Consider the following 11,986-nt stretch of genomic DNA (forward strand, 5'->3'; position numbering starts at 1 on the left):
AATTTTATGTACTTTATAATTTAATTATAAAGAATTATTCTGTACAGTTACCTACAAAGATATCTGGCCCTACGCAAAATATGTGAATCTAACTGGAACTTATTTGTAGGGCCAAAAACAAGTGTGATCTACAGCCTGTAGACTACAGGTATGTAATGTAAGTGTTGCGCGCTTTGTTGTACAAATTGCTGGTAACTCAACAAATATCCTGTTCATTTGGTAGGCAACTCCACTCTTTAATTCAGTCTGCTACACAAACACCACAGATTTTGTGTTAGGTAGCGGCTGTGAGCTGGTGACAGAGCTTGCTATCTCAGCCGGTGAGCTGCGCCCGCGCCGGTCTACCGGCGCTTCCCGCTTGTTGATGATGACGTAGCCCAGCTCCAGGCTTTCACTGCTGCATAACAATTATTAAAATAATAAGATGATTTATATGTATAATATATCCATGCCAAATAAAGTTACATATTTACTTATTATTTAACAAAATATACAACTAAACCTATTACTGCTTTCTAGCACTAAATATCGCGGAGCAAATCCCCGGACGGACAGATAGATGGACATGGCGAAACTTTAAGGGTTCCTAGTTGACTACGGAACCCCTAAAAAGGTTAACACATTAAAGGTATAGGTAAAAGTTACCTACCTGTCATCATCACTGCAGTCAGCACCATAGGGTCCATAGGCTATAATGTGGTCCCCGGCAATGCTTGCATCTTCCAGCCTGTCGAATAAATATTCGCTACGCCGCAACCTTGCACCTGCATACAATAATTAATTGGATGACTTAGAGTGAGACCAAGGTAAGTCTGCAACGATATTGATAGCACACGTGAGTGCAAGTGTTGTTTTAAACGTCAAACTCCTATGAAATTATGATGCATAAATAACACTTGCACTGCGTGTGCTATCAAATTCGTTGCAGACTTATCTTGATCTAACTCTAATGACATATTTCAAATATATAATGCAAACACTCTAATATTCACCTTGATAGAAAAAAATATGCAAATAATAGGGTACCGTAAATCGGGGTGAGTAGGTTTCGCGGGGAGAGGTGGGTTATGAATGGGAAGAGAAGGTTTGAGAGGGGGGTGAGAAGGGATTTTAAGGCTACTGCTACAAAAATAATGTATTCCAATTTAAAATGGAGCTATAGTAATACGCATAATAAAAAAAAATCGATCCAACAATCTTCCAAAATCACCTTTGTATGAAAACCCCTCTCACCCCAAATACGAGGTACTACGGGGTGAGGTGGGTTTTCCTCTTTATCGATCGGTTTACCTCTTTTATATATATTTAGTTATGAAATGGAACTACCCTAAAAATAAAATAAAGACTAAAATACAAAAAGGTCCGGAACACTTATTATATACACCATTCAGTTTTCATATGTAAAAATAAAATGTTATCGAGGTTTGAATTTCAGTTTTGACCCTAGTCACCCCATTTTACGGTACAATAATTAAAAGTAGAGATTGACGAAAAATACCGAACCGGACCAAATAATACAATACAATATATACCTACCTCTTTATTGCACACCTCACATACTCGTAGTTTACAATCAATTGTACAGTAACATAAACAAAGAGAATAAAGGTAACAACAGGCGGTCTTATCGATTAAGAGCAATCTCTTCCAGACAACCTTTGGGTGTCGGAGAAAATAGAATTAGATCTATGATGTAAATACTTATAGGGAACACAATTAGGTACGTGGGCCATACTGAAAGTTTCTGGATTCTGATATATGAGACGACTTATTTTTTCTAAGTGGCCAGTTCCACGAATTTTCAGTATGCCCTAAGTATATATACAATTATACATATAGGTATGAAATACATGACTTACATTGAACGGCGACAATAATAACTAGGAACACAGCAGCGACACACGTTCCCGCGTTGGCCATTTTTCGACTACACTTGTTCGTCAATTGTTTTCTCTTTTATGTTGTTATTTGGCCTAATTTTGCCGGACGTATGGTATTAAAACTATAGCCATGGCAGGGTCGAGCTCAATGTCGATTTGAGCGATGATATAACACAACAAAAGGCAACCTTTAGTTTGATTTGTGACACATATTATCATCCCAAGATAATTTTACTGTCATTTTTAGGGTTCCGTATCCAAAGGGTAAAAACGGGACCCTATTACTAAGACTCCGTTGTCCGCCGTCCGTCTGTCTGTCACCAAGCTTATATCTCATAGGATAGCTTATATCTTATACTTATCCAGGTGAAATTTTCACACATTATGTATTTCTGTTGTTACTTATAACAACAAATACTAAAAAGTACGGAGCCCTCGGTGGGCGAGTCCGACTCGCACTTGTCCGGTTTTTTATTACCTACTAGTTCGTCTATCAAGACTTACTTAGTCCATGTGACTCGAATGTCCAATTCCTGGAATGTCCATATGCCTCGAATGTCCAATTCCTGGAATGTCCATATATGCCTCGAATCATCATCGTCATCATCTCAGTCATAAGACGTCCACTGCTGAACATAGGCCTTCCCTTTGGACCTCCATATACGCTAATAACTATTATGTAAGTGTATTTATTTATACACAAGTTTATTTTGTATTTTTTTCCTGCTGGTCCCCTAGGACTGGAAAAAAGTTCCCCGAATTTCGAAAAGGGCATTATTTTTCTGATGTTTGAGACGCAGTAGTTATTTGTTCTCACTCGCGCCAATACCTACATGTACATGTAGGTATTAATTATTTTCATATTTAAACATTTACAAAAAAACTTTTAATACGTTTGCAAGATTAGACACTCTCATTTTATTCAATTTAAATCAATCATAATATATTTAGTAATCTATTTAGATTAGTAATACTTACGCATTAATATATTTATTGTTATAATATATTTATTGTGTTTGCTGTTATTCTTATTGGTCCACTGTTTACATTCTGACAGAAAATTACAAAAAACTTCAAAAGAAATTCTAGTGGTCCGCCCCCAAATTTCATTGGTGGACAAAAGCTGACGAGCCTCGGGCAGATGTTCTCGCTTCAAACAAAATGCGCCTTTAAGGTGGTCGACTCTGGCTTTGGCCGATAGTACCAAGACGAAGAAGAAGACACGCACACACCACACCGGATGCCGCCTACATAGGCACGACGTACACGCCAGCCTAAGCTGTCGGTCGCCTTCTCTGTGGCCCCGAAACCTGGCCCCGCTCACACGGTATCACCAGGCTAGGGGTCGCGGGGTTGGATAACGGCCGGCGGCGAAAAAGCTGGCCCACACTGGACACACAGCCGTCCCCAAAAAGACGTGCGATCGACCGCCCCACAAGGTGGGGCGCGACCAGATACAGCCTCCGCAGCCGGAAGGCGGAAGAGGCCACTCGCACCCCTTCAAAAGGGTGTCGAAGGACAACACATCATCCGATAGTACCTCACATGTACGGAACGGACAAGTTTACCTAAATGAAATGACATAATTTTGACGTCAAAGTGTGCGTTCGAATTGGCCTCAAGACTAGAGTCTGTGCGGAAAGAGAAGTCGTGAAATGTATGGGATCCAATACATTCTACGACTCTTCGCTTTTCGCACAGACTCTAGCTCAGTGGTTCCTAACCTTTTCAGTCCGGTCACCCCTAATATGACTAACTAGGGAACCTGATTTTACCCCTCCTCCCAATGGTAATAAAAAATAAAACGTGTAAGTTTGTTGTATTGTATTGTATTGTTATATTAGGTTAGCTTATTACCCCCGTAAAATACCAGTTTTACCCCCACGGGGGTAATTACCTACCCCCAGGTTAGGAAATAGGAACCACTGAGTCTAGCTGGTTATGTAACTTCTAATATAAAATTTCGCGATGTTTATATTACGGAGGGGCATAGCTCTGATTTGATATAATTATATACATGAAACTGTGTCAAAATATTTTCAATAATTTTAAATTTTAATAGCTACACAGGGTTTTCTTTTGTGGTTTTACACGGGAGAGGAATACAATAGTTAATTACAGAAACATACCGTATATTTTATACATAGGTATCTACAAAATTATGGCCAAATATATTCTAAAGTATCACTTTGGGGGTTCTTGAATCTCTGCCTTGAAGCTGTTGTCTTAACGGCTGTAACAAAATAAAAATGTTTTTATTAATAAAAATAAAACTGGCACAAAAAATACTTAGATAAGCGTAAAGTTTGTATTGAATTGTAGGTAGGTATATTGATTTAACCTTAGAGGATATAACCAATAAGGATTTAACATATGAGTACCTATGTAAATATAATATTTTATGATTTTATCCAAAATACAAAAAAAAACTCGTGCGAACGACGTGCAAAAAACAAGAGACGTTAGAAGCCAGAGCACTCCTGGGTGCGTAGCCATCGTGCAATCGTTAACGCTCCGTAGCGAACGAAACGCAACTGTCACTGTCGCACTAGTGGGGAAGAGTGATAGAGATGATTACGATACGCTACGAAGCGTTAACGATAGGCACGTTGGCTACGCGCCGTGGGTTTTTTGGTACATTACAATACGCCATCTATTATACCTACGGAGTGCAATCAATAGAGCTCTAGGCTCCGAGTGTAGTACTATTAGTTATTCTGTGCTCCGAGCTTCGCTTCGAAGATGAGGTCATAGTCATAGATTTTTGTCTTATTTTAAGGTCTGGCGAACAATGAAGTGCCTTTTTATATTGTATATTTTTTTTACATTTAAGTAATTATTATTTGTTGTTCAAAAGGGTTAGATACTGCCAAAATTAAAGGAATAGATGCCATTGGGCATGTTTTTGCAGTTGCTTTTCTCCATAGGCAATGTTACAACCGATTTCGGATCAGACAATGTGAAATCTAAGGGTTAATTTTTTTCTGAGGTACGAAACCCCTAAAACTGATTAATTTATAGTTCAAGATGCTTTAGAACTTATAGTTGAATCATCGAGAGCGTGGAATTGCATATGTAGTAGTATTGTTTGTTTACAGACATTCTATATTTGAATTTTCTATTTTCTTGTACTATCAGCATACAACCACTACAAATGCAATTCCATCTTCTCGATAATTCAACTATACCCGTATCCGCCCTTGTGTCCGCCACCGCCTCCAGCGCTAGAGGCGGCACTAGCACTGGCGCTAGCCTTAGCACCGCCGAAGCCGCCGCCGCTGCCCCCATTTCCACCGCCTCCGTGTCCGCCGCCGCTGTTTCCGCCCCCCAACCCGCCGGATCCACTGTGGCCACCGCCTCCGCCGCCCTGGCCGCCTCCGAGACCACCGCCGCCGCCATTGCCGCCTCCGAGACCATCGCCGCCGCCCTTGCCGCCGCCTGATCCGCCGCCAAAACCGCCACCGCCGCCGCCACCACCGCCTCCGTTGCTACCCCCGCCGTAACCACCTGTCAACAAATATTATGTTGTAGCACTTATACCAGTTAGACCTACAGCTTAAATTATGCCATCGAATTATGGACAACCTATATAGGGTAGGTAAGTAGTAGGTAGGATAACTGGCGGGAGATGGCACAGGATCGAGACAACTGGCGTGTACTCGTGTCGGAGGCCAAGACTCATTTTGGGTCGCTGCGCCATTGAGTAAGTAAGGTAAGGTATATAGGGTAGGTAGGAAACACCATTAAGGAACAGCCGGCCTAGCCAAGGTTACAATCGCTATCGCTTCGACAACGAAAAGCATTATGTCTCTCTATCACTCTTCCATATTAGTGTGACAGTGACAGATGCGTTTCGATCGCTACGGAGCGTAAGCGATTGGCATCTTGGCTACGCGGCCTGAATATTATAAATCCGCCTGTAGCGTCGAATTAAAATAAATCGTAGGTACTTCTTGATCTCTACCTGTTATTTCTTATGTAATACGAGTAGGTACTTAAGATATTGTTTGCATACATGATGCTTATTATTTGATTGACAAGATTGGTCTGCCACTTGACATTGAGTTTGAAGAAGTGGACAAATAAAACAACTGCACGTGTAATTGTATAAACAAATCAAAAAAAATTGTTAAATAATCAGACGGCGACTTTAAAAAAGGCTTATAGGACAAAGTAGTGAAATTGGCACAAACACCATGTAGTTATAGAAATTAGAAATTCCTGGCTATTATAGCGAATAGATAAGTAATATTCCCGACACTTTTATAAGCATACTTGAACACAATGAACTTAAAAAATATTAATAGTACCTATACCTACTTCCCTAAGGCCCACTTGCACCATCCCATAAACCCGGGGTTAAGCCATTTAACCGTCAACCCAGTGTCAAATTGTACTGGTAACCATGGTAACTCCAGGTTTAACCGGTTAACCCCGGGTTAGTGGAATGGTGCAAGTGGGCCTAAGTAAGTTAATAAGTAAATAGAAGATATAAGACATAGCTATACGTAAGGCTTACTCATTCTCATCATTTCTCATTTCAATCCTTATCTTCCTATGTACCTAAATGCAAAACGTTAGGAAATATAAACATAATGTGCTCAATGAGTGGAGAAGGCCGGGAAAGCTTTTCTAAACTTCATATTCATAGGTAAGTACATCAAATTTACCTTTATATGTTGGGATTTTACGATGCCATGGAATAGAAGATAGACAATTAAATGAACAGATGTTTAGTAAATTTTGTAAGTTTACCTGGGTAGGCGTGGACGCAGACGAGGAGCCCTAGGACACAAGTAGCTAGCACTAGTCGAGCCATGATGCAGACTGTGCCGGGTCTCCGCCGACCTATCTTTTATACAGACCCGCTTATGTCATACAAGTACCAACAACAGCATTCTTAAATGACCAATGTATATTAAATAATTAAATACCAAAAAATATATATACCAAAAGTAGAGCTTATGACTTGGTAATAAGGTTCAAGAATAGTTAATAGTGTGGACGCGTACAAGGATAGTGCAAAGTTTGCAAGCTCTTCAGTTTTTTGCGATAGCTTTTTGTTGGTGTTTTTAGGGTTCGAATGGTATGTTTTGCTGAATAACTGGATTAATTATTAGTGATGGAACATTTTGATGCACTAGCCTTTTTAGGGTTCCGTAGCCAAATGGCAAAAAACGGAACCCTTCTGGATTCGTCATGTCTGTCTGTCTGTCTGTCTGTCTGTCTGTCTGCCTGTCTGTCTGTCTGTCTATTCGTCCGTCCGTATGTCACAGCCACTTTTTTCCGAAACTATAAGAACTATACTGTTGAAACTTGGTAAGTAGATGTATTCTGTGAACCGCATTAAGATTTTCATACAAAAATAGAAAAAAACAATAAATTTTGGGGGTTCCCCATACTTAGAACTGAAACTCAAAATTTTTTTTTATCAAACCCGTACGTGTGGGGTGTGGTGTGGGGTGGACAGGTCTTCAAAAAGGATATTGAGGTTTCTAATATCATTTTTTTCTAAACTGAATAGTTTGCGCGAGAGACACTTCCGAAGTGGTAAAATGTGTGTCCCCCCCCTGTAACTTCTAAAATAAGAGAATGATAGAACTAAAAAAAATATAGGTATGATGTACCATGCAAACTTCCACCGAAAATTGGTTTGAACGAGATCTAAGAACGAGTAAGTAGTTTTTTTTTGAATACGTCATAAATCGTAAATCGCAATTTTATTATGTTACTTACTACTGCTACCGATCCCTTCATGGGCGAGTCTGACTCGCACTTGGCCGCTTTTTTTGACCTCTCTGTGGTCATCCACCAGTCCGAGCCTTGGGGGAATTACCTACCTACCTAGATTACATTATCCAAACCTCGAATATCCGAAACTTCAATTATTCGAATGCTGATATAGTTTATCCGAGACCTAAATTATCGAATCCCCATAGGGATAAAAGTGCTATTCTTTGGGGATATTAGAGTTGTAGCGACCTACATTTTTTGTACAACTCTATTAGTATAGTAGGTACTAGTAAACAGTAGGTACCTGACGTTTTTAATGGTCAACAGTTTTCCAAATATATGTAGATCAAAGAGTAGCAAAATAAAATATGTTAAGATAAGAACCATTGGCACTGTTGTAGCATATGTATGAGCTCGAAGGCAATAGGTACACCAACACTATGAACACACACTAGCGTGTTATGTACTCGTAGAGACGGGTGGTCATTATATTTTAAAAGGTTAAGTGTATAAAAACTGAGCGCATCTCGCCATCAAACGTAGCAGTTTGGCGAGAATATAAATATAGTAAGTAAGTTGTAAATTTAAATATACCTACTTATACATAAGAATAAAAAAAACCGGACCCCTGAAGAAACTAATTGGTGACCCCTGGTCTACGAGCACACTTTTGACATTTGCGAAATCATCATAAATTTGATGGAAGCCATTTTTTATAAGAAGAAGACAAGTTCGATTTGCCCGGCTTGGTGCCCTCTTCTCCCCAGACTCATACTTCATCCATATAGGGAGCGTGCATGAACTATAGGGGGCAGCACAGGAGCCGTCAGAATTTTGGCACGAGGCGTAAATGTGAAGTTTATGCTTCCGATGTAGCCCATAAGATAGCAGAACCTAGGTACTATATGCACAGAAAACGTACGAGAACGGTAGATGACAGGTACCTACATGTTTATGTTTCCGATTCAGGCCATACGATGGCAGACCAATATCCCTATCATCATCCTCCTAGCCTAGCGCTTACCAATTATATAACTATATATATGTACCTACCTAATGCTTACACTCATACATAGTGAATGAATGAATGAATGATGCTTTTATTCGAAACACACATACACAACAACATTAAAATAGGCTTAAATCTAGGTAAATTTGAAGTTACAGTGTTGCGAGTGATTCCAAAAAAGGATACCTAACACTCAGCATGTGGCGCAGCATATGAGTAGTATTACGACGCTGATTTTCAGTGTACCCCAATGGGTATGGGTAATGGGTGGGTCAATACACGTAAAACAAACACAAAACAACACAGAACATAAGTTTTTGGCAAAAATTTCATTTTTTGTACAAGCTTTTATCGCTGACTGTACGTTTGCGTTGTTTCATCACAGAGTTCATATGGCCACCTCCTGTCTCCATCATCAGATCAGCTCGATGGTACCACAATATTGCATTGTCATCCGATTTATACATGCATGCAAAATTTCAGCTCAATCGGAAACCGGGAAGTGGATCAAATTTAACTTGTAAGATATGATTACAGACCGACAGGCAGACAGACAGATAGACAGCGGACAGGTGAAACTAAATAAAAGCTTGTAATAAAAGCAAAACCGAAGCAAAATACAACAGAATGTGCTGTTGACACGGTAATTTATTTACAATATAAGAAAACCGAGACATGTTTATTAATAAATACTTACGTAATACATAAATAAATAGACTCTAAAGCACAGTAGTCGGTATAGGTCGGCTAGGTGGGGATCGTTTGTTCCTTTGTTTCAGTTTGGATTTGAACACGTATAGTGAGCTGACATTTCTTATTGGTGGTGGGAGATTGTTCCAGCATCGCGTGGCTGCGTACCGAAAACTGCCACGGAAACTAGCCGACCTGTGCCTTGGACAGATGAGGCCGGGGGCTTGCCTTATGTGTTAACGGGAGAACGTTAGTCTTTCGTAGAGGTAAGTTGGTTGTTTGGTCAGCATAATCCCGAACAAGAGTAAAGCAAAATGTAATTTTCTACGGGCCTCCATCTTAAGCATATTTGCCACTACATATTTAAAAACGGCGTTACATGTGTTCTTGGTGGAATCGGAAAACAGAATCTGGCACAGGCATTCTGAAGCCTTACTCTGTAACTGAGTTTTTGTACGAGATAACAAGCAGTTTCCAATTACCGTATCGGCGTAGTTCAGTTTTGACAATACAGCCGGCCTAGCCAAGGTTACAATCGCTATCGCTTCGACAACGAAAAGCTTTATGTCTCTCTATCACTCTTCCATATTAGTGCGACAGTGACAGTTGCGTTTCGATCGCTACGGAGCGTAAGCGATTGGCATCTTGGCTACGCGGCCTGGTGTGTCACAAAGTTTTATTCGCATATCTACACTTAAATAGTTTCGAATCTTGTATAAAACTGTGATAGTATACAGGGAGCACTTAAAATACCTACTTATAATTAATTAATCTGTTTATGATGATTAATTTGCGCATTTCATCTTTGTTACACTCGTTGTTTGTCTCATTTTCTTTCGGTGTGCTTGTTGGCACTACGTGCACAGTTCTAGCATGCCTATATATATAATTAGGTGTGACACATAGTGATTAGATTATATGTGCTCTTTGGGCGCGACGCTGTACAATTTTTAACCGACTTCCAAATCTCAAAGAAGGAGGTTATTCATTCGGTTGTATGATTTTTTAAATTTTTATGTTTGTTACTCCATATCTCCGTCATTACTGGACCGATTTTGAAAATTCTTTTTTTTTATTGTATGTATATGCATACAGTTCTGATGATGGGATCCATGAGGAACCGAGGGAACTCCTCAAATGTTAAAGGCATGCATAGTGATTTTTGTGTTTTTATCAACAAATCAAGCATATAGCAAATACATTCAAAAACGTGACATTTCATGAAGTGGAACTGATGATGATGATCAGAACGGAACTCTTCAACGACGCATAGTTCACTTTTGGCGATTTGCCCTCTTCGTTATGTCTGTTAAGAAAGTTAAGTTTTTAAGACACATTTTTGTCAAGCTCGAGTTCTGATGATGGGATCCATAAGGAATCGAGGGAACTCCTCAAATCTTAAAGGCATACGACATATAGTGATTGTTGTGTTTTTATCAACAAATCAAGCATATACATTAAAAAAAGTGACATTTGAGGAAGTGGAACTGCTGATGATGACCAGAACGAAACTCTTTAACGACGCATAGCTCGCGTTTGGCGATTTCTCCTCTTCGTTATGTTTGTTAAGCAAGTTAGGTTTTTAAGCCATATTTATGTCAAGCTCAAGTTCTGAACATGGGATCAATGAGGAATCGAGGGAACTCCTCAAATCTTAAAGGCATACGTATAGAATTTTCTGTATTTTCATCATAAAATCAAGCATAATACATTAAAAATTGTCGCATTTGAAGAAGTGGAACTGCTGATGATGATCAGAACAGAGCTCTTCAAGGACGTATAGACCGCATAGTACACGTTTGGTGATTTCGAATTTCGATTTTGACTTGAACTGGGACCCGGACTCGGACCCAGACCCGGACTCGTACCCGGATCCGGTTCGGACACGGACGTGGACTCGGAGACGGAATAGGCCCGTAGGCCCGGGCCTACGGCGACAAGATTCGGCAAATTCTGGCAAAAATTTCGCTGATGATAACAAGAAACGACTCAAAATGTAGTCAATATGATGGGTGCTTAGAAAGGGGCGCCTACAGCGTTCCGACTGAACATCTAGCGACCTTCACCAAGGAGGAGTTTTGGCCGAAGAGTGTCAAGTTCCGGCGGTTCCGCGGCCGGCTCCCTGACACTGCGGGGTTGCGAACTGCATCGCAGCCATAATTGTGTTTTTAGTTTTAAGATATATTTTGTAATAATATGTATGCTAGTTTTAAGGTATTTATCTATGGGCCAATAGTTGCCTGAAAATAAATGTTTTCATTCATTCATTCATAAGTCATTTTCAATAGAGGTGACAGCAGGGTGTCATCTATTGGGCATTAGCATGTCGAGCACTAGTACGTTTACCTTATATAGTACATAGGTTCTAATAAACTTTTGACTATTTGTTAACTTGACAAAGTTAAATTGAAGCTGGCAAATTCTGAAACCCGGTTTTCAGGAGGTTAAAACTAGGGCCACGATTTTTCTTAGACTTTACATATTTTGCGAGCTTTTTTGCAAGTGATTAATTTCAGACATAAACAACTCACAAGAAAATAGTGACTAACAGGCGTATCCTAATTTTAATTATAGGATATGAATTCGATCTGGATTTTATTATGACGTTCAACATTTGGAATACATTTGACTCGCCAATAATTCAATTGCTCCACAGACCTTAAATCGCAAGCGA

General features: G+C 39.8%; 1 long non-coding RNA gene across 1 annotated transcript; it reads right to left on the minus strand.

Annotated features, from left to right (window-relative positions):
• Positions 1-307: 307 nt before the first annotated feature.
• On the minus strand, positions 308-2,085 carry LOC134789546 (uncharacterized). Its single transcript, XR_010144090.1, has 3 exons — positions 1,860-2,085; positions 650-764; positions 308-397 (listed from the first exon to the last, which is right to left on the minus strand). It is a non-coding gene; the product is annotated as an uncharacterized LOC134789546 (long non-coding RNA).
• Between the last annotated feature and the right edge of the window lie 9,901 nt (positions 2,086-11,986).

Source organism: Cydia splendana, chromosome 4 (genome assembly GCF_910591565.1).
Source record: "Cydia splendana chromosome 4, ilCydSple1.2, whole genome shotgun sequence".
Taxonomy (NCBI): Eukaryota; Metazoa; Arthropoda; class Insecta; order Lepidoptera; family Tortricidae; genus Cydia; species Cydia splendana.